Consider the following 22901-nt stretch of genomic DNA (forward strand, 5'->3'; position numbering starts at 1 on the left):
GTTATCCGCACTCACCGCAAAGCTTCTGACTCTGTGTTCCTAGTTATGGGTGGGACATCCACATTCCAAACCGGCATATACAGAACATCATGAAGAGAAAAGGGAGCAACCAACAGGCTTTCAATAGAGAGCCAGGGAGGGGGGGGGGGGGGGGGCGGAAAGACCATCAATGCTTCAGAGAATGTAAATTAGCGGGGAAAGAGGGTACCTCTGTCTCGAGCTGTTCGTGATTGCAAACTCCCTAGAGAGTGATCCATTGGAAAGCACCATTATAAAAAATATTTAGGAGCCTGTGGGTGTTATCTGACGTTTGTCTTCCTGCAATGAAGCATGATTGGTAAGTGTTAATTAATGAAGGTAGGATTGAAGCTAGTCTGGTTGCTAAAACCTTGGAAAATATCTTTAAATCTTGGCTCAGTAAAGATATGGGTCGGAAATTTGGGGAAAGATCTGTAGATTTGCTAGGCTTTGGCAAGATGGTTGTAAGGGCTTGTAAATACTGGAAAACCCATCAGGGCCAGGAGACTTGCTGGACAGAACAGCGTGAATCACATTTCACACTTCCTGGAGAGTGATATCTATATTAAAGGGGTACTCTGGTAGGGAAACTGGTGCCAGAAAGTTAAACAGATTGGTAAATGACTTCTATTAAAAAATCTTTACCCTTCCAGTACTTTTTAGCATCTGTATGCTACAGAGGAAATAATTTTTTAATTTATTTTTTGTCTTGTCCACAGTGCTCTCTGCTGACACCTCTGTCCGTGTCAGGAACTGTCCAGAGCAGCATAGGTTGCAATGGGGATTTTCTCCTGCTCTGGATAGTTCCTGATACGGGCATCAGGTGTCAGCAGAGAGCACTGTGGACAAGACAAAAAAAAATTTCCTCTGTAGCATACAGCTGCTAAAAAGTACTGGAAGGGTAAAGATTTTTTAATAGAAGTCATTTACAAATCTGTTAAACTTTCTGGCACCAATTGATTAAAAATGAATGTTTTCCACCAGAGTACCCCTTTAAGCAATGCTGCTTGATCTGAAGAAAGGGATGGGAGGTGACGTTTGTCTAGATAGTGGGAATAGGGATATGATCACTTACATTATATAAATGGGAATAAAAGGAGCTAAATCCATCGGCTATATCAGCCGGGGAGTAATGCTTGGCCTGCGACTGGAGATGTACTAGAACAGGGATGCATTCTTTAGCCTGATGCTTTTTAAGGCGCTGGGCTAAGAGCTTACCTGCCTTGTTGTCCTGGGCATAGTGGAGAGCTTGTAACTTTTGGTGAGCTTTCTCATAGGAGGAGAGCAGAGCACAGCGGAGTTCCTGTTGAAGAGAGAGCAAGGAAAAGGCGGTTAAAGAAGGAGAAGAAATGTTAGCTTATTCTGCCGTCCGCAGTTGGGAGAGTATATCTTTCAACTTACTGTCTCTTAGTTTTTTGAGGACAGAGCTATATTAAATGTACATTCCTCTTATCACAGCTTTATGGCAGTTCCAAAGAGAAAAATTAAGTTATATCATCGCCTAGCTGTCTAGAGTACTCATAATGTGACTAATTTTCTACATAAATGCTGAAGGGGAGGATATGGTATCTGTCAATTCCAGTGTGATAGCAGCATGATCTGACCATTGGATCAACTCTACAGAAGTGCTAGCCACTGAAGCTAAGAGTGCTCTATCTACTAGAAACATATCTAGCCCTGAATAGGAATTATGAGCGGCTGAATGAAATGTATGGTAAATGTTCTCTCTGTTCCATGTTCTATTTGCCAGATGTCATATAACTCCCTATCCCATTACTACATATAGAGTGTAGATGAGGCTGCTCTAGCATGCGGGGAGACAGGAGCGTGCGATAGGCAGGCCAAGATGGATGGGCCAGCATCGTCTCCACCTTGTTGTAAGTCCTCTCAGCTGTGGGGGGATAGCACATGAATGCTTCTCAAGTCTTCCTTGTGCGGGTAAGTGACAGGGAGCTGTGAAGTGCAGAGTCTGAGGTGGATCTATGAGGTCGAGCCATTGGCTGGAAACAGTGGCTACTAGCAGAGGGAGACTGTGAGGCTGGAGCTGCTACATGTTCTGTGTAGCCGGCACCATCTTGCTTTCCTGGCGCGTCCTGGGTAAAACTGAATTTTGCCAGTGTACCCTGCTGGGGGACTCTTTTGCGGCATCTCGCCATGATGGGTGAGTGTTCTCAGATAGGATGGATGAGAAAGATAGCGGTAATAGCTGGTAGCAGTAGCTAGTTTGGGCTAAAGGAACGGAGCTCCTCGGCTATGCGGCCTTTCACCCATGCAGCCAGACCACGCCCCGACTTGTTAGTACTATGTCCAAACTAGACTATGAAAATTAGGAGAACAGTATAGGTAAAGGTAAATGTAACCTTGAGGAAGAAGAGAGATCCATAGCAGGGTCAGAGACACAATTAAAGCCTCCACAAATTAAGACATCTTTCCTGACCAAGGAGTGTTATATGAAAACTTTCCCCAGAAAGCAACTCTGACATCTGTTAAGAGCATACATGTTTACAGTGGTATTCTCCACATTATCTATATTAAAAACTAAAATAATGTACATATTTTATCAATGATTGTATGATTATTATGACTCTTTCCTTAAGAGGATACAAAAAGTAATAATGTCACCAAATAAACTTTTCTAAACTAACGCAGGTTATGTTTCCTGACTGCTCCTAACACTCCTCCCACACTTAAAAAAACCAATTTGAGCTTTAGAAAGCACCGTATCACTGTATTCTTGCTTAAATAGTACAGTCTCTCAAAAGGAGAAAGTTGGCGTTTCCCAGCAGGCATGACATTACTGTAGCCTGCTGGGGGACCCCATCCGCCCTCACATGGTTGCAGTGCTGTGATGAATAGAAGATCTCAGGCTCTGTGCAGCTTTCGGTGAGGCTCTATGCATGTTTCAGTGAGGCTCTTAGCAGGTTTCAATGAGGCTCTTTTTGGAACACAGAGCTCTCTGCTGACATCACGAGCACAGTGCTCTCTGCTGACATCCATTTAAGGAACTGTCCAGCGCAGCATATGTTTGCCATGGGAATTTCGTCCTACTCTGGACAGTTCCTAAAATGGACAGAGATGTCAACAGAGAGCACTGTGATCTTGAGGTCAGCAGAGAGCTCTGTGTTCCAAAAAGAAAAGAATTTCCTTTGTAGTATTCAACAGCTAATAAGAACGGGAAGGATTAAGATTTTTTAATAGAAGCAATTTACAAATCTGTTTAACTTTCTGACACCAGTTGATTTAAAATAAAAAGTTTTCTACCAAAGTACCCCTTTAAGGTGAGTGGCGTACACGTAAATAAAAAGTCCCAAATTGCTGCTTTTTTGTCATATGATATAAAAAAATGTTTTTATAAAAAATTTATAGTTTTATGTATGCATGGTATCAATGAAAAGTACAGATCACGACGCAAAAAAATGAGCCCTCATACTGCCACTTTTAAGGAAAAATTAAAAAGTTATAGGTCGTCAAATTAGAGGGATTTTAAATGTACTAATTTAGTTAAAAAGTTTAAGATTTTTTAAAGCATTACAATAATAGAAAAGTATGTAATCATTGGTATCATTTTAATTGGATTGACCCACAGAATAAATAAAACATCATTTTGACTGTAAATTGTACAGTGTTAAAACTAAACCTTCCAAAATGTCCATTATTGAGGTTTTCTTTTCAATTTCCCCACACAAATAGTATTTTTTTTGTTGCCCCATATATTTTATGGTAAAATGAGTAATGTCATTACAAAAGACAACTAGTCGCGCTAAAAGAAAGCCCTCATACTCGTCTGTGGATAAAAATATAAGAGAGTTAGGATTTTTAGAAGGCAAGGAGGTAAAGACGAAAATGAGTCCTTAAGGCCCAAATGTTGTCTTTAAGGGGTTAAGTATTACTGAATATTTTTTTGTGGCAAAGAGTTGGTGGGTTTTGGTGGGTACATAAATTTTGTCTCTTACACACAGGCTTATCTGCTTTACTCCTTAGGGTTTCTTGAAATTTTAAACTTACCAACATGCCTTTAGGCAGGTTTATGGGTAAGTTGCATGGTTAGACACCTGATGTGCCCAATAAACACTTTATTCATAGTCTTATAATTCAGGCAGTAGAAGTTGGTTAAGCTGCTTTACATACTAATTAGGAACAGTTTTAGGTATGCCATAGAAGTTTATATTGTTTTAGCGGTTTCTTCAGAATCCATCATTTTTGCCTACAAAGTGTCTATTTTGTCATCTAGCCATCAAAACCCATCATTGATTTAGTGTGAGACATTTTATTCTCAAGTAATTGCACTTATTTTTTAAGCAGCAGCCTAAGCTGATAGAGTTCTTTTTTCAATGAGTTTCAAGACATCAGGAGCATATCTTTGAGCATTGTATCAGACATCATTTTATCGGTAGTTTAGTAAATAATGAAGGTGTCAGCTTCACTTAGTGCCCATTTAGAGAAAAATAGCTCAGAGTCTCCTTCATTAGAAGACAGCTGAAAACAAAGCCTCAGCTTCAGAGGACTAGTAACATAGTAACATAGTTCATAAGGTTGAAAAAAAGACCAGATTCTATCAAGTTCAATGTATAACCCTAATAAGTCCCTATTGAGTTGATCCAGAGGAAGGCAAAAATTCCTCATACTAGAGGTAAAAATTCCTTCCCGACTCCAAATATGGTATCAGAATAAATCCCTGGATCAACGTTCTGTCCTTATAAATCTAGTATACATAACCAGTAGAGATGTCGCGAATTGTTCGCCGGCGAACAGTTCCCGGCGAATTTCGCATGTCCGCGTTCGCATCGCCGGGCGAACATATGTGAAGTTCGATCCGCCCCCTATACTTTAACATTGCAGTAAACTTTGACCCTGTGAGTCAGAGTCAGCAGACACATTACAGCCAATCAGCAGCAGTCCCTCCCTTCCAGACCCTCCTACCTCTTGCACGGATGCCATTTTAGCCTCAGTCAGCATGCTGCAGGCTTAGGGGGGACATGTATCAAAGATTTTACCCCTGTTTTGTGTGTATTTTTTTGCGCAAAATTTTGCGCAAGCCCTTTTTTTGCGCATTTTTTTGCGCACGTTTTGGTAGAGCATGTCCTCCAGATATGGCCGAATCAGGGTACCTTGGAGTGACGTCTATAGTACGCATGGATTTATTAACTGCGTACTTTTCCTTTACACCAAAAATGTTGCCGCAAGAGCTGTTTTTTTTGCGCACATATAAGCCATCTTGGACTTAACGTAGCAAGATGCTCTAAATCATTGATTCTATTTTCCAAAGAGTGGATTTAGGAGATCACTATATTTACCCGCAATTTATGAAGCTCATTGCGCTTGATTGATAAATTTAGCGCTTCTGCGCATAATTTAGAATTCGGGAAAAGGGGTAAACTGCTTCTACCATACACAAATCATGATACATGTCCCCCAGGAAGTGGAGGGTTAGAGAAGCTGCTACTGCTGTATAGGGAAAGCGATAGCTAGGTTGCTGCTAGGTGGTGTATTCAGGGTCCAGTTTACTCCTAAAGCACTAGTGTAACATCTGCTTTAAGGACAGCACCCAAAAAAGCCCTTTTTAGGGCTGAAAGATATCAGTCCTGGTTGGGAGGGAACCGCTGGTTAAAAGGGGTACTCCAGAATCAAACTTAAATTACTTCAAGCAACTAACTACTACGGTATTCAAAGGGCTGAAAGATATCAGTCCGTGTGTTTTGCAACAGCTGTAGGCACTCTGGTTGGGGACCACTGCTTAAAAGGGGAACTCCGCTGGCAAGCTTATTTTCTTTAAAGCAACTAACTACTACAGTATTCAAAGGGCTGAAATATATCAGTCCGTGTGTTTTGCAACAGCTGGGGGCACCATGGTTGGGGACCACTGCATAAAAGGGGAACTCCGCTGGCAAGCTTTTTTTTCTTTAACCCCTTAAGGACCAATACAAATAAACCTGTACGCCCCTGAAATACCAGGCCTGTTTTTTTCAAATCGGGGATGTCTGTCTTCATTAGAGAATAACTCTGGTAACGTTTTGCCAATTACGATAATTCTGACATTGTTTTTTTGTCACAAGTTGTCCTTCATGTACATAGTAAAAGTAAGCCGATATCATTTGTAGTTTTTTTTTTACAATGCAAAAAATCATGAAATTTTTACAAAAAATTATGATTTTTTGCTATTTTAACACTAATAGGTTGCATATATTTATACTTACTGACCAAATAGTTTATGAAACTTATACTTTCAGATGTCTACTTTATTTTGACGTCATTTTTTTGTTTTTATTTAACATTTTAAATTAGTTAGAAGCCTAACAATTTAACTTGAAATTTCGAAAATTTGGAAAATTTGAAAAGTACATCTTTTTTTATGTGCTATGCAAGGTTTGCAGAAATTAAAAGGTAGTAGAACATAGGAACACCCCCCCCCCAAATGTCCCCATTTTAAAAACTAGACCCCTCAAGATATTCGCTAGGGGGTACAGTGAGTATTTTAACACCACAGTTTTTTGGCAGGAATTATTACAAAGACAGTGTTAAAAATTAGACATTTGCAATTTTTCACAAATGCATCATTTGGGGGGGCATATTTTTTGTACATCACTTCTGATATTGAAAGAAATGCACCCTATATTTTATTTAGCTGCTTGTCCCATGTTCGGAAATATCCCCGCTTAGGCCATATATGGTTCCTTGGCCGCGTGGTAGGACTCAGAAGGAGAGGAGCGCCATTTGGCTTTCAGGGCAGAACAGTACCCCCACCCCCACAAGTGACAACATTTATATACCGCACCCCTACAAGTTATTGGCTGGACCAGGGACCTCTCTGATTGGTCCTTGGTCGGCTGGCAGTATAACGCGTCTGTCTGTGACAGTTAAGGCTCCTGATGGATATATCCGCCATGCTGTGGGAATAAGCACCCGCTCATGGCGAATATATCCATCACTGCTGCGGCTAGGTAGCTCAGTGTGTCCGCTCATGACTGCTGGCAGGAAATCCGCCGCTATGAGTGGACACACAAAGCTACCCAGCTGCAGTAGGGAGCTCATTACCATGACTGCTGCATAATGTATAGGATCACATGGTGGACATTCGCAGCATATTACATGCTGCGGATGTCCGCCAATGCGATCCTACACATTATGCATTTTTTAAATTAGATTAATTTAATAAATGTATTTTTTTTTACACTTTTATTCTATTTATTTATTTTTACACTTTTTAATGCTTTGGAATACTTAGTATTCCAAAGCATTGCAGTTATATGCTGCCTGCCAGTTTTCACTAGCAGGCAGCATATTAGGACGTGCCTCTGGCATGTCCTTTCAGGCAATACCCAGGGCAGACCTGGGGGTCTTTGTAGGACCCCCGGCTGCCCAGGTATGCAGCAGCATCCTCCCGCGATGCTCTGGGGTGCTGCAGGAGAGACAGAGGGAGCCCCCTCCCTCTGTCTGAACTCCTTACAGCGCGCGGTCACTTCTGACCGCGGCTGTAAGGATTAAACTGTCAAGAGTGAAGTGAACTTCACTCCCGGCAGTGCGGCAGGCCCCGGCCAGCCACGGCCACACACAGCACCCTGCGATTGCGATGCGGGGTGCTGCAGAGGAGACAGAGGGAGCCCCCTCCCTCTGTCATAACACTTACAGCCCGCGGTCACTTCCGACCGCGGCTGTAAGGGTTAAAACTGCCGGGACCAAAGTTTACTTCGGTTCTGGCAGTGCAGCAGGGTCCCTGCTGTGTGATTCAGCCGAGTCCCTGCCGCGATCTCATGGGTGCACTGGGCAGCACCCACGAGAATAATGGACGAGTATAGACGTCCAGGTGCCGGAACGCCCGCCAACCTGGACGTCTATACTCGTCCATGGTCGTTATCGGGTTAAAGCAACTAACTACTACAGTATTTAAAGGGCTGAAATATATCAGTCCGTGTGTTTTGCAACAGCTGGAGGCACCCTGGTTGGGGACCACTGCATTAAAGGGGAACTCCGCTAGCAAGTTTTCTTGCTCATTGTCCAACTAGTGCAAATCACATTAGGTGTGATAGTTGTGCAAATTTAAAAAAAATACCTTTTTGGCTGTTAAATAAAATCAGCCGTCACTGTCAGTTCACGTCACAGTTGCCATTTTTTTGCCTGCAGGGAAAATTGTGTCACTCTAGTGCAAATCACGTTAGGTGTGACAGTTGTGCAAATAAATTTTTTTTTAAAAAAAACCTTTTTTGGCTGTTAAATAAAATCAGTCGTCACTGTTAGTTCACTTCACAGTTGCCATTTTTTCTGCCTGCAGGGCAAATTGTGTCACCCTAGTGCAAATCACATTAGGTGTGACAGTTGTGCAAATTAACAAAAAATACCTTTTTTGGCTGTTAAATAAAATCAGTCGTCACTGTCATTTCACGTCACAGTTGCCATTTTTTTTGCCTGCAGGGCAAATTGTGTCACCCTAGTGCAAATCCCATTAGGTGTGACAGTTGTGCAAATTAAAAAAAAAAAATTTGGGCTGTTAAATAAAATAAGTCGTCACTGTTAGTTCACGTCACAGTTGCCATTTTTCCTGCCTGCAGGGCAAATTGTGTCACCCTAGTGCAAATCATATTAGGTGTGACAGTTGTGCAAATAAAAAACCTTTTTTGGCTGTTAAATAAAATCAATCGTCACTGTTAGTTCACGTCACAGTTGCCATTTTTCTTGCCTGCAGGGCAAATTGTGTCACCCTAGTGCAAATCACATTAGGACATTAGGTGTGACAGTTGTGCAAATTTAACAAAAAAAATGACAGGCAGAGGAAGGCCACCCCGCAGGGGCCGTCGTGGTGCTGGGATTCCCTTTGGCCATAGAATGGCCAGTGTTCAGAGGCCACGTACCCTGAACCCCCAAAGTTCTGAGGACTTAGTTGACTGGCAATCACAAGACACCCAATCTACTACTAAAGCTTCCGCTCGGAACCTTGACGCACCATTCTTCTCCTCCTCTAGCTAAGCTTCGGGCAGGTCTCATGCTACCACTTGCCCTCCTGCTGCCACCACCAACACTAGCACCACAGCAGCTTTACTTGATCCGTCAGAGGAGTTATTTACACATCAGTTTGAAGACATGAGTGATGCGCAACCATTATTGCCAGAGGATGTAGTTAACTGGGATATGTCTCAGTCAGGCAGCATTACACACATGGACGTACGGTGTGATGATGATGTTGTACCCGCTGCTGCTTCCTTTCTTGAGGTGTCAGATAGCGGTGAAGGTGTTGATGATGACAATGTGTCCGTGGATGCCACGTGGGTGCCCGCTAGAAGAGAAGAAGAGGAAGAAAGTTCAGATGGGGAGACAGAGGAGGAGGAGACGAGTTGGAAGCAGGGGGAGGTCGTCGCAAGGAGCTAGTGGCACAGTCAGAAAGTAGGCATCGGCACCAGGGGTCAGCCAGATGGGACGCCAATCAATGCATGCTGTTGCCACCACCAGAATGCCGTCATCGCAGAGCTAAGCAGTGTGGCATTTTTTTTGTGTGTCTGCCTCTGACAGCAGCGAAGCCATTTGCAACCTGTGCCAGAAGAAACTGAGTCGTGAGAAGTCCAACACCCACCTAGGCACAACTGCTTTGCGAAGGCACATGATGTCACATCACAAACGCCTATGGAATCAACACGTCAGTACAAGCAGCACACAAAGTCAAAGCCGCCATCCTCCTTCTGGTCCAGCATCTTCAGCCAGGTCAACCACTGCTGCCCTCCTTGCCCCCTCTCAACCATCCGCCTCTCCATCTCTCACCTTGAGCAGTTCCTGCTCATCTGCCCACAGTCAGGTGTCTGTCAAGGAGATGTTTGAGCGCAAGAAGACAATTTCTCAGGCGTCTGACAGCTGGCTTGTCAGAACTGCTAGCCCGTCAGCTTTTCCCATACAAGCTGGTGGAGCCTTTAAAAAAAATTGTAGCCATTGGGACACCGCAGTGGAAGGTACCAGGCCGAAATTTTTTTGCACAAAAGGCAATCCCCAACCTTTACTCCATTGTGCAAAAGGAAATTATGGCATGTCTGGCATGGTCCATCTGACCAGGGGGGCAAGGATCCTTCTGACCACTGATACCTGGTCTGCAAAGCATGGTCAGGGCAGGTATATCACCTACTCTGCGCATTGGGTAAACCTGGTGACGGCTGCCAAGCATGGAATGCGTGGCTCTGCAGAGGAGTTGGTGACACCGCCACGACTTGCAGGCCTGCTGCTACCTCCTCTACTCCTCCTTCTCCATCCTCTTCCATAACCTTCTCGGCCGAGTCCTCTTCCACTGCTGCGTCTTGCTCCACATCACCGGCACCCCCCTCCCCAGCTCCCCAGGTGCTATTCCACATCCCGGATACGGCAGTGTCACGCCATCTTGGGGTTGACTTGCCTCAAAGCGGAAAGTAACACCGCACCACCGTCCTGCATTATAGAGTCTTCTGGACTTTATGATAATTTAAACTTGAATTTTCAAGAGTACTAACCATTAGTGTTGAGCGGCATAGGCCATATTCGAATTCGCGAATATTCGCAAATATATGAACGAATATTCGTCATGTATTCGCGAATATTCGCATATTCGTAATATTCTCGTTTTATTTTCGCAAATGTGAAATATTCGCGTATGCGAAAATTTACATATACAAAAATTAGCATATACAAAAATAGCATAAGCGAAAATTCGCATATGCGAAAATTAACATATGCAAATGTTCGCATATGCGAAAATTCTCACGCCAGTCTCACACAGTAGTATTAGAGCCTTCTTTACACCACACAAGCTGGAAGCAGAGAGGGATGATCACTGTGATGTGTACTGTGGAAAAAAAAACGAATATTCGTAACTACGAATATATAGCGCTATATTTGCGAAATTCGCGAATTCGTGAATATGCGATATTCGCGAATAATTTTCGAATTGCGAATATTCGCGAGCAACACTACTAACCATTACACTAAGGAACGCTTGTTGCATGTCATTTTTTCACCTAAATTTTCAAAAGAAAAATACAGAGAGGGATGAAAAATTTTATTTAGAAAAGAATTTCTTTGTCTGTTTCTCCATCCTGCATTATAGAGTCTTCTGGACTCTTGGATATGCGCTTGTTCTTATATTTCAGCCATGTGTACATGCCTAATTTTTCTGGCCTCTGGTGCTGCACTTTTTCTGCTGCTGCCATTTTTCTGGCCGCTGCTTTCATCTTGATTTGATGAAAAATTTTATTTTGAAAAGGATTTCTATGTGATTTTCACCGTCCTGCATCATAGAGTCTTTTGGACTTTCTGATAATTTAAACTTGAATTTTCCAGAGTATTAACCATTACACCAAGGAACACTTGTTGCGTGTGATTGTTTAACTTAAATTTTCAAAAATAAAATACAGAGAGGGATTAACTCTGTTTCTTTATTTGATGAAACATTTTATTTAGAAAATAATTTCTTTGTCTGTTTCTCCGTCCTGCATTATAGAGTCTTCTGGACTCTTGGATATGCGCTTGTTCTTATTTTTCAGCCATGTGTACATGCCTAATTTTTCTGCCCTCTGGTGCTGCACTTTTTATGCTCCCGCAATTTTTCTGGGCGCTGCTACAGCTGCGGCTGCAACAATACCAAAATTTTGAGCCATGTGTACATGCCTAATTTTTCTGGTACTCTCTGCTGACATCTCTGTCCATTTTAGCAACCGTGCATATTAGATGTATGGTAAGGATAGCATGGTGGCTCAGAGGTTAGCACTGCTGACTTGCAGCGATGGGGCCTTGGGTTCAAATCCCACTATCTGCTGCCTAAAGGGGGGCTCTAACTATGTGCTGCCTAATATGGGGGAATCTATGTGCTGTCTAACTATGTGATGCCTAAATGGGGCTAAAGCACGTTATTCCAAAGAAGTTAGGAATAATAGGTGATTTATGCCCTTTATGGATTAAAACCAGACTCTGCATCAACTATGTAATTTTCCATGGGAGTTTTGCCATGGATCCCACTCCGGGACGCCACAGTCCAGGTGTTAGTCCCATTGAAACAACTTTTAAATCACTATTGTGGCCAGAAAGAGTCCCTATGGATTTTAAAATTTGCCTGCCCATTGAAGTCAATGGCGGTTTGCCCGGTTCGCGAAATTTTGCGGAAGTTCGCGTTCGTGGTTCGCGAACCGAATACCAGCAATGTTATTACTCTCCAAAAATGCATCCAGACCCCTTTTGAACTCTTTCACAGAGTTCCCCATGACCACCTCCTCCGGGAGAGAATTCCACAGTCTAACTGCTCTTACAGTAAAGAACCCTGTCTGTGCTGGTTTAGAAACCTTCTTTCCTCTAAACGTAGAGGGTGATCCTCCCATTCCCCGTATTACCTTCGTTGCCCGTCTTTGAACCCTCTCCTGCTCCACTATATCTTTCTTGTACACTGGTGCCCTGTACTGTACACATATTCTACGTATGGTCTGACTAGTGATTTGTACAGCTGTAGAATTATTTCCTTGTCATGGGCATCTATGCCCCTATTGATGCACCTCATGATTTTATTTTCCTTGGCAGCAGCTGCCCAACACTGGTCACTACAGCTAAACTTACTGTTAACTAAGACTCCCAAATCCTTTTCCATGTCAGTCGTCCCAAGTGTTCTCCCATTTAACACATAATCTCAGCCAGGATTTCCCCCCACCATGTGCATTACCTTATATTTATCAATGTTGAACTTCATCTGCCACTTCTTAGCCCAAACCTCCAACCTATCCACATCCATTTGTAACAGTGCACTGTCTTCTATAGTGTTAACCACTTTACAGAGTTTATTATCATCTGAAAAGATTTCTACTTTACTATTCAACCCCTGTACAAGGTCATTATTTAATATATTAAATAGGACAAGAACGAAGACTGTTCCCTGTGGTGCCCCTCTAGTAGCAGTCACCTAATCAGAATAAGTACCATTAATAACTACCCTCTGTTTCCTATCACTGAGACAGTTACTTATCCACTTACACACATTCTCCAGTTACTTACCCACTTAGACACTGAGGAGTTTACCTTATCTTGCTGTATTTCTTCTGACATTTCATTTTTCCCGGTGAATACAGTGGAGAAGAATTTGTTTAATATATTTGCTTTTTCCTGATCCCCGTCTATAATTTCTTCCTCATCATTTTTTAAATGGACAACACTTTAATTTTTTTACCTTTTTGTGATTTATATAGTTAAAGAACATTTTGTGGTTAGTTTTAGTCTCTTTGGCAATGAGTCTTTCTGTCTCTGTTTTTGTGGCTTTTATCTGTTTTTTACATAATTTAAATTTTTTTCTATAGCTTTTAATGCTTCTTCCTTGTCCTCCTGTTTTAGTATTTTAAATGCTTTATTTTTGTCATTTATTGCCCCTTAACATTTTTATTCATCCACATTGGTTTTCTTATATTCCTGACCCTTTTATTCCCATAAGGTATATACATTTTACTGTGTGAATTTAAAATATTCCTAAAAGTCTCCCACTTAGTGCCAGTATTCTTGTTTTTGAGGACTTTATCCCATTTTATATTGTTAAGGGCTTCTCTGAGTTGATCAAACTTTGCCTTTCTAAATTTCATTGTTTTTGTGGCCCTTCCCAATATTCCCTTTTTGCCGAACAAGTTACAATGTATTTTATTATGATCACTATTCCCTAGGTATCCTTCTACCTGCACATTAGTTACTCTGACAGGCCTGTTGGTTAACCCCTTAAAGGGGTAGTCCAGGAAAAAACATTTTTTGTTTTTTTAGATCAACTGGCTCCAGAAAGTTAAACAGATTTGTAAATAACTTCTATTAAAAAAATCTTAATCCTTCCAACAATTATCAGCTGCTGAAGTTGAGTTGTTCTTATCTGTCTGGATACAGTGCTCTCTGCTGACATCTCTGCTTGTCTCTGGAACTGCACAGAGCAGATTAGGTTTGCTATGGGAATTTGGTTCTACTCTGGACAGCTCCCGGGTCATGTGTCATCAGAGAGCACTTAGACAGAAAAGAACAACTCAACTTCAGAAGCTCATAAGTACTGAAAGGATTAATATTTTTTATAGAAGTAATTTACAAATCTGTTTAACTTTCTGGAGCCAGTTGATATATATATAAAAAAAAAGTTTTTGCCTAGATAACCCCTTTAACCACTTAACCCCTTAAGGACCAGGCCATTTTACACCTTAGGACCAGAGCGTTTTTTGAACATCTGACCACTGTCACTTTAAACATGAATAACTCTGGGATGCTTTTAGTTATCATTCTGATTCTGAGATTGTTTTTTCTTGACATATTCTACTTTATTTTGGTGGTAAATTTTCGGCGTTACTTGCATCCTTTTTTGGTGAAAAATCACAATATTTCATGAAAATTTTGAAAATTTAGAATTTTTCTAACTTTGAAGCTCTCTACTTGTAAGGAAAATGGATATTCAAAATAAATTTTATTTTTATTCACAAATACAATATGTCCACTTTATGTTGGCATCATAAAATGGACATATTTTTGCTTTTTGAAAAAATTAGAGGGCTTCAAAGTAAAGCATACATTTTCAAAAATTTCATGAAAATTGCTAAATCTGAAGGGACAGATGTTACAGAACTACAACTCCCAGCATGCCTGGGCAGTCTAGGCATGCTGAGAGTTGTAGTTTGGCAACATCTGGAGGGCTACCGTTTGGGCACCACTGTAACAATGGTCTCCAAACTGTGACCCTCCAGATGTTGCAAAACTACAACTCCCAGCATGCCCAGACAGCCTTTGGCTTTCTGGGCATGCTGGGAGTTGCAATTTGGCCTTCCTAGTGGTTGCCACAGTAAAGATCACTTTACTTTCACTTTCAATTCCCCCTCCCCCACAGTAGTTTCCCTACCTGACCCAGGATCCAGCAGTCTCCAGCAACGATCGGGGTCTCCAGGCATCTTCTCCTGCAGGTACCGACCTCCATCTTCTTCCCACGATCCCTCGACAATCAGGGGTGGCCAGAACGGGGGGTTGCCATGGCAACCTACTGTCCTGCTCTGCCATTGGTCAGAATCAAATCAAGGAGGAAATTGCAGCATTGCGACTTCACTCCTACCCTTCAGGATGATCTGGGCTGTCACTGACAGGTCAGATCATAACAATTTTCCGGGTGATCAGGTCACCAGAGACCCGATCAGCCTGGAATAGGAGAAAATTGAATTGAACTGAATTGACATGCGATTTTCTGCAATAGCCGACATGGGGGGGGGGGGTCCCGGGAAGCCCCTCGACATTTGCACGGCATGCCTGCTGAAGGATTTCAGCAGGAATGCCGTTCCGATCTCGGCCCGGCGCGCGGCAGAGACCGGAGAAACACCAGGACGTTCTGGAACGTCCTTGGTCCTTAAAGCCCAGGGTGCAGGGACGTTCCAGAACGTCCTTGGTCCTTAACTGGTTAAGGACCAAGGACGCATCAGAACATCCTGAGTCCTTTCACTTTCTATAACACGGGGCCATGACGTGGCCCCGCGTCATAGTGGGTCGGGCCTAGCTAATGGGTCAGGCGTGGCTAATGGGTCGGGCGTGGCTAATAGCGCGGGCCAATGATCGCTGTGCCGCGTGCTATTAACCCTTTAGACGCGGCGTTCAAAGTTGAACGCTGTGTCTAAGTGAAAGTAAATCACTGCCGGTTAGCTCAAGGGGCTGTTCGGGATGTCCGCGGCGAAATCGCGGCATCCCGAACAGCTCTGGGACACGAGGAGGGTCTCCTACCTTGCCTCCTGGCGTCCGATCGCCGAATGACTGCTCAGTGCCTGAGATCCAGTCATGAGCAGTCAAGCGGCAGAATCATTGATCACTGGTTTCCTATGAGAAACCAGTGATCAATGTAAAAGATCAGTGTGTGCAGTGTTATAGCCCCATATGGGAGCTATAACATTGCAAAAAAAAGTGAAAAAAAGTGAATAAAGATCATTTAACCCCTCCCCTAATAAAAGTTTGAATCACCCCCCTTTTCCCAATAAAAAAAAAAAACTGTGTAAATAAAAATAAAAATAAACAAATGTGGTATTGCAGTGTGCGGAAATGTCCGAACTATAAAAATATATAGTTAATTAAACCGCACAGTCAATGGCGTACACGTATAAAAAAATTCAAAAGTCCAAAATAGTGTATCTTTGGCCACTCTTTGCATCTTGAAAAAATGAATAGAAAGCGATCAGCAAGTCCGATCAATACAAAAATGGTACAGCTAAAAACTTCAGATCGTGGCGCAAAAAATTAGCCTTCATATGCGGAAAAATAAAGAAGTTATAGGGGTCAGAAGATGACAATTTTAAGCGTATAAATTTTCCTGCATGTAGGTATGATTTTTTACAGAAGTACGACAAAATCAGACCCATATAGGTAGGGTTTCATTTTAATCATATGGACCTACAGAATAAAGAGAATGTGTCATTTTACGGAAAAATGTACGGCATAGAAACAGAAGCCCCCAATAGTTACAAAATGGCGTTTTTTTCCCCAATTTTGTCTCACAATGATTTTTATTCCGTTTTGCCGTAGATTTTTGGGTAAAATGATTGATGTCATTACAAAGTAGAATTGGTGGCACAAAAAGTAAGCCATCATATGGATTTTTAGGTGAAAAATTGACAGAGTTATGATTTTTTAAAGGTAAGGAGGAAAAAATGAAAGTGCAAAAACGGAAAAACCCCTGGTCCATAAGGGGTTAAGGACGCAGGGTTTTTCCATTTTTGTATTTTCATATTTTCCTCATCATCTTCTAAAAATCTTATTGCTTTCAATTTTACACCTAAAATAACATATTGTGGCTTATTTTTTGAACCACCAATTATTCTTTGCAGTGACATTAGTCATTTTACCCAAAAATCCATGGTGAAAAAATTACCCAAAAATGAAAAAATTCATTGTGCGACAAAATTGAAGAAAAAATGCAATTTTGTAACTTTTGGAGGCTTCTGTTTCTACGCAGTGCATTTTTAGGTAAAAATTACATGTTATCTTTATTCTATAGGTTCAAATGGTTATAATGATACCCTACTTATATATGTTTGATTTTGTCGTACTTCTGAAAAAAATCATAACTACATGCAGGAAGATTAACAAGTTTAAATTGTCATATTCTGACCCCTATAACTTTATTATTTTTCTGCACATGGGCCGGTATGAGGGCTCATTTTTAGTGCCGTGATCTGAAGGTTTTATCGGTACCAGGGGCGTACCTAGAGCATTTGGCACCCGGGACGGACCCTTTGTTTGGCACCCCCCCACACACACACACACACACACACGCACCCCCCTTTAATTATACCCCCTCCCTCCCCTCCCGACAGGAGCGGCCTGACAACACTCGGGGCCCCCGGACCAAAAAAAAGGCAGGGTCCCCTGCTAGACTCTGAAGCTCGTCAATCTTCTGCCATGCTCCTATTCCACCCAAATCCCACACACAATAAACTAAAATGTATATATGTAAGAAACACTTTAACGTAGGTAAATTTCTATGACCAATAATACTGGTATACAAGGAGTAAATATATACCACCACACAATAACTGGATAATACCGCCAAACTGTACTGAATAAAACCACTATATACAGACCAGTATACTATAAAGAATCTGTATACAATGTAAGTGATTATATACATGACCATATGGCGGTAGATATCAGCTGCACACAGGATGTGTATACCATATAAGTGATTACAGTTACATTTTGGGACTCACAATTACGTATTTTCTGATCAGCGGCATCCTCTTTCCTTTTCTTCTCCGTCCATATAAGACCGTCATGTGGATCTCTTAACATCTGCAGGAAAAACATGTCAGACTCTGCATATATTCAGTGCCCTCCTCTACACAATCTTTCCATCTATAGGCCCACAAACTGTAATAATGCCCTCCTTGGTGTCCTGCACAGTAAAAGGGCAGGCAGGTAGGTAGCCAGGTAACCCCCTCTTTCCCATAGGTATATGAAGATTTACACCCCCCCCTCTCTTTCCCATAGGTATATGCAGAGCTACGCTACACTTCCCTCTTTCCCATAGGTAAATGCAGAGTTACACCCCCCCTCTTTCCCACAGGTATATGCAGAGCTAAACCCCCCACCCCCTCTTCCACATAGGTATATGCAGAGCTACACACCCTCCTCTTTCCCATAGGTATATGCAGAGCTACACCTCCCTCTTTCCCATAGGTATATCTAGGGCTGGGCGGTATACCGGTTCATACCGAATACCAAATATTTTGGGCTGCACAATATGAATTTCCCCCCATACCGCAATACCGGTTGGGCCCCTTCCCCTCGGGAATGTATTATCAGCCTAGCACAGCGCTGTCCCCACATCGGGGAACTAATCCTCTGTTACCCACCAGCACTGTTCTGCTCCCCCCAATTAATGATCAGCCCAGCTGGGTACTACTCACATATGTCAAGCACTGCCCTCCTCCTCTTTCTTGGGTGCCACCAGGCGCTGGAACTCTATACTGTACGCCAGTGGTCTCCAACCTGCAGACCTCCAGATGTTGCAAAACTACAACTCCCAGCATGCCCGGACAGCCGGCGATGGAACTCTCTGTACGCCAGTGGTCTCCAACCTGCAGACCTCCAGTTGTTGCAAAACTACAACTCCCAGCATGCCCGGACAACCAACGGGTGTCCGGGCATGCTGGGAGTTGTAGTTTTACAACAGCTGGAGGTCCGCAGGTTTTATACCACCTCTGTATGCTGTATACCTATGCCCGGGCTGCAAAAGATACAGAAAATAAACTTAACTCACCCACGTCGGCCGCACGCACGGGACTGGAACGCCGGACAGCCGTCATCCTATCACCGGCCAGAGCGATGCCCCGCCCTGACCAGTGATAGGCTGAGCCCACTGTCATGTATGAATCACTGGCAGGGGCGGGGCATCGCTCTGGCCGGTGATAGGCTGACGGCTGTCCGGTGTTCCCGTCCCCAGCGTGCGGCCGACGTGGGTGAGTTAAGAGTTTATTTTCTGTATCTTTTGCACCCCAGGCATAGGTATACAGCGTACAGCAGTGGTCTCCAACCTGCGGACCTCCAGCTGTTGCAAAACTACAACTCCCAGCATGCTGGGAGTTGTAGTTTTGCAACAACTGGATGTCCGCAGGTTGGAGACCACTGGCGTACATTGACTTCCATCGCCGGCGGCCCCCAACAAAGAGGAGGAGGGCAGTGCTTGACATACGTGAGTAGTACCCCGCTGGGCTGATCATTAATTGGGGGGAGCAGAACAGTGCTGGCGGGTCACATGATTTTGGGGGGGGGGGGCATAGGTAAATGCAGAGCATCCCCCTCCCTCTCCCCCCCTTCCCTATAGGTAAATGCAGAGCTCCCTCTGCATGCTGGGAGTTGTAGTTTTGCAACAACTGGAGGTCCGCAGGTTGGAGACCACTGGCGTACATTGACTTCCATCGCCGGTGCCCCCAACAAAGAGGAGGAGGGCAGTGCTTGACATACGTGAGTAGTACCCCGCTGGGCTGATCATTAATTGGGGGGAGCAGAACAGTGCTGGCGGGTCACATGATTTTGGGGGGGGGGAGCCGAACACCGTGCGCAGGTCACATGATAGGGGCGGGGGGGGGGGGGGGGGCAGAACAGCGCTTGTGTGTCACATGATTTTGGGAGGGGGGGAATATCGTTATATACCGTGGGACCGCCGTAAGTAAAAAAAAATACTGTGATACACATATATGGTCATACCGCCCAGCCCTAGGTATATGCAGAGCACCCCCCTCTCCCCCCCTTCCCTATAGGTATATGCAGAGCACCCCTCCTCCCCCCTTCCCTATAGATAAATGCAGAGCACCCACCTCTCCCCTATAGGTAAATGCAGAGCACCCCCCTCTTCCCCCTTCCCTATAGGTATATGCAGAGCACCCTCCTTCCCTATTGGTATATGCAGACCACCCCCTCTCCTCCCCTTCCCTATAGGTAAATGCAGAGCACCCCCCTCCCCCCTTCCCTATAGATATATGCAGAGCACCCCCCTCCCCCTTCCCTATAGGTAAATGCAGAGCACCCCCCTCTCCCCTATAGGTAAATGCAGAGCACCCCCCCTCTCCTCCCTTTCCCTATAGGTAAATGCAGAGCACCCCCCCTCTCCTCCCTTTCCCTATAGTAAATGCAGAGCACCCCCCTCTCCTCCCCCTTCCCTATAGGTAAATGCAGAGCACCCCCCCTCTCCTTCCCTTCCCTATAGGTAAATGCAGAGCACCCCCCTCTCCCCCCTTCCCTATAGGTAAATGCAGAGCACCCCCCCTCCCTCTCCCCCCCTTCCCTATAGGTAAATGCAGAGCTCCCTCTCTCCCCCTTCCCTGTAGATATATGCAGAGCAAAAAAAAAAAAAAGGATGCTCACCTGATCTGCTCAGCTGCAGGGCCCGCGTCTTCTCCCCTCCACAGTACAGGCACCGGATGAGTGACGTCACCGGCACCTGTACAGCGTGCTGCGTGGGGGCGGAGGTCACGTCTCCTCTGTGTAGCTGCAGATGAGGCTCACACAGAGGGGACGCCTTCTCCTGTATGTGCGTGTATCGCGCATACAGGAGAATGTAGCGCTTACTGCTGGGGATCTGGGACGAGTGTCCCGGACCTAAACAGTGGCGGCAGCGGGTCAGTCCGCCCCTGACACCCCCCTTGAGAGTGCTTTCCCCCCCCTTGGTACACCACTGATCGGTACCATATTTGTATTGTTGAGACTTTTTGATCGCTTTTTATAAATTTTTTCATGATATAAAAAGTGACCATAAATATGCTATTTTGGACTTTGGAATTTTTTAGCGCATACGCCATTGACCGTGCAGTTTTATTAACAATATATTTTCATAGTTCGGACATTTCTGCACGTGGCTATACCACATATGTTTTTTTTATATACACAGTATTTTTTTAAATGGGAAAAGGGGGGTGATTCAAACTTTTAATAGGGAAGGGGTTAAATGATCTTTATTCACTTTTTTTTACACTTTTTTTTAAATGCACTGCACAAACCGATCTCATACACAGATAATTGCCGTGCATCACGGCAAAGATCAGTGTTATCGGCGGTCGATTGCTCAAGCCTGAATTTCAGGCTTGGAGTAATCAATCGCCGATCGGACGCGATGGAGGCAGGTCAGAGACCCTCCAGCTGCGTCCTAGCTGATCGGGACATCGCAATTTCACCGTAATGGTCCCGATCAGCCCAACTGAGCTGCTGGGAAGCTTTTACATTCATTTTAGACGCGATGATCAAATTTGAATGGCGCGTCTAAAGGGTTAATAGCAAGTGGCATAATGATCGGTGCCACACGCTATTAGCCCAGGGTCCCAGCTTTCATTAGCCACCGGAACCGACCCGAACCGACCCACCGGAACCGACCCGAACCGACCCACCGGAACCGACCCTGCATCCTTAAGAGGTTAATATTAAGTCTAGTAGGGCGCCCCCTCTGGTCAGGCCCTGCACTTTTTGGGACAGATAATTTTCTTTAGCTGTAGTCAGAAACCTGTTTCCTTTATGAGATTCACAGGTCTCAGTCTCCCAGTTTATATAAGAATAGTTAAAGTCCCCCATTATTATCACATCATTCTGATTTGCTGCCTTGTTTCTTTGCCTCAGTAATTAATCTTCTGACTCTTCCATTATGTTTGGTGGCTTAAAGCAAACCCCTATCAGAATTATTATTATTTTTTTTTATATATATATATCTTTAGCCATTTCAACATGATGCTGGAACATACACACTGAGATAGATAGATATGCAAATCAGCTAATTACATCACCTTTTCAGGCAATGTTTCCTTGTATCATCTTAGCTCCAGTTACAGAATATAAAAAGCTAATCGGGATTAATGCCAATCCAGAACTCTCTCTCCAGAAGGAAAGAGCACCCATCTGCTGCCAGCTGTTTCAGGGTACTTGCCCCTCATCAGTACAGAGCAGGGTAATCTGGCTTGGCTGAGATGAGGGGCCTTAGACCAACTAAACGGGATGAGTATTTCACTCAGGGAGAGTTCACCACTCCTGGTGTGACGGAGCTTTCAAGGGCCACTAAGCACTCCGCAGGCATTCTGGGTAGGGGAATATGCAAATCAGCTCATTACATCACCTTTTCAGGCGATGTTCCCTGGTATCAGCTTAGCTCCAGTTACGGAATATAAAAAGCTAATCGGGATTAATGCCAAGCCAGATTACCCAGCTCTGTACTGACGAGGGGAAAGTACCCCGAAACAGCTGTATGCAGATGGGTGTTCTTTCCTTCTGGAGAGAGAGTTCTGGCTTGGCATTAATCCCGATTAGCTTTTTATATTATGTAACTGGAGCTAAGCTGATACCAGGGAACATCGCCTGAAAAGGTGATGTAATGAGCTGATTTGCATATTCCCCTACCCAGAATGCCTGCGGAGTGCTTAGTGGCCCTTGAAAGCTCCGTCACACCAGGAGTGGTGAACTCTCCGTGAGTTAAATACTCATCCCGTTTAGTATATATATATATATATATATATATAGAAAAATTAAATAAACAGTGGCACACCAGGTGTCAGCAAAAAATAAAATGTGATTTATTCCAGAGACGTGTAGGCAACGTTTCAGCTGGCTCACCCAGCCATTTTCAAGCTTGAAAATGGCTGGGTGAGCCAGCTGAAACGTTGCCTACACGTCTCTGGAATAAATCACATTTTATTTTTTGCTGACACCTGGTGTGCCACTGTTTATTTAATTTTTCTGTGTTTGGAGGGGTCCCCAACCTAAACCCGACACAGTAGGCACCCGAACACTTTTTCTTACCCTGGAGTGCTGCTTTCCTGCTCTATCTATATATATATATATATATATATATATATATATATATATATATATATATATATATTTTATTAAATTTTTTTTTTTTTTTCATACTTTTGGAAAAAATCATAACTAAATGCACAAAA

The 22901-nt window shown here is 43.6% G+C and overlaps 1 protein-coding gene and 1 long non-coding RNA gene across 2 annotated transcripts in view; one reads left to right on the forward strand and one right to left on the reverse strand.

Moving 5' to 3' along the window:
• Positions 1–22901, forward strand: part of DRD2 (dopamine receptor D2) — a 531813-nt gene that overhangs the window by 284340 nt on the left and 224572 nt on the right. The window lies entirely within an intron of this gene.
• Positions 1–22901, reverse strand: part of LOC130293530 (uncharacterized) — a 161342-nt gene that overhangs the window by 87086 nt on the left and 51355 nt on the right. The window contains exons 2-3 of the long non-coding RNA XR_008848239.1: positions 1237–1321; positions 209–318 (exon numbers count right to left, since the gene is read on the reverse strand). This is a non-coding gene — a long non-coding RNA (uncharacterized LOC130293530). The remainder of the gene's footprint in view (positions 1–208; positions 319–1236; positions 1322–22901) is intronic.

This window comes from Hyla sarda, chromosome 10, assembly GCF_029499605.1.
Source record: "Hyla sarda isolate aHylSar1 chromosome 10, aHylSar1.hap1, whole genome shotgun sequence".
NCBI classification, from domain to species: Eukaryota; Metazoa; Chordata; class Amphibia; order Anura; family Hylidae; genus Hyla; species Hyla sarda.